This window comes from Protopterus annectens, chromosome 6.part0 (assembly GCF_019279795.1).
Source record: "Protopterus annectens isolate FY-2018-M chromosome 6.part0, PAN1.0, whole genome shotgun sequence".
In the NCBI taxonomy this organism is placed as follows: domain Eukaryota; kingdom Metazoa; phylum Chordata; order Ceratodontiformes; family Protopteridae; genus Protopterus; species Protopterus annectens.
The window spans coordinates 227,840,781-227,841,798 of NC_056737.1; positions in this window are offsets into that span (position 1 = coordinate 227,840,781).

The window sequence follows — 1,018 nt, forward strand, 5'->3', positions numbered from 1 at the left end:
TATCAAGGTAGCAACTGTGGTAGCAGTACCCATTTCAGAAGTTGGCTTTAAGATATAAAGAAGTGACTTTAAGATATAAGTTAACCTCAGAACAGGCACATAACCTAATTAAAATATCATGCCAGTTTCCCTGACTAATGCATAATACTCTAAACTAACAATCCACGTAAAGTGGTTCAAGTGGTGATGTGTTCCATCCATCTAGAAAGTGAGACCATCTTAAAAAATGTGGTCATGCCAAAGCCAAAGGAATGTCTTAAAAGTTTAATAGCTAACAAGCATAAGCAAGATAACATAACATAACATCCCTGTACTCCTCTCTTATCAGACCCATTATCGAGTACAGTAGCCCCTTCGGCATGTACCTTACCTAGCACATGCAGCAGATGGAGAGACCACAGAGGTTCCTGAGCAGGAAAATCCAGGGTCTCAAACACCTATCCTAAGAAGATAGGTTAAAAGCCCTGTCCCTCTACTCAGTCTCATACAGACTGCTCAGAGGTGACCTGTGTCTGACATACAAGGCCATTTCAGACCCAACCTTTATGGAGTTGCTGCATATCTGTAAGACAAACTCCACTCACGCAGCCTACATGCAAGGCCTTAACCTTGTCTGTGACATTTATAGAATTTGTTGGCAGGATAGATTTTTGTCCCAAAGACTCCCCCATCTGTAGAATAGACTCCCTCTCCATGTCAAGCAGAGTACCTCTCTAGCCCTTTTTAAGAGAAACCTGGATGACTGGACTTGGGATCCCACCTGTGTCCCTGCTGGACAGGATAAACAGGTGCTGACTTTGAGAGAACATGGGTGAAATTCTTGGCTAGGCTTATAAGGGCCTCCAGGCCAATAGCCTAGTATCATCCTATGAACCTAGAGTCAATATGATCCATGCATATGTTCAGTGTTTGAAAAGTACTTTTTTCCTCTTCCCTGGGGGGACTGCTTATTTCTTGACAAAAAGTATATTCCTCAAAATATAGATCTCACGCTTCATTTTTTAATGTTTTATTTGTT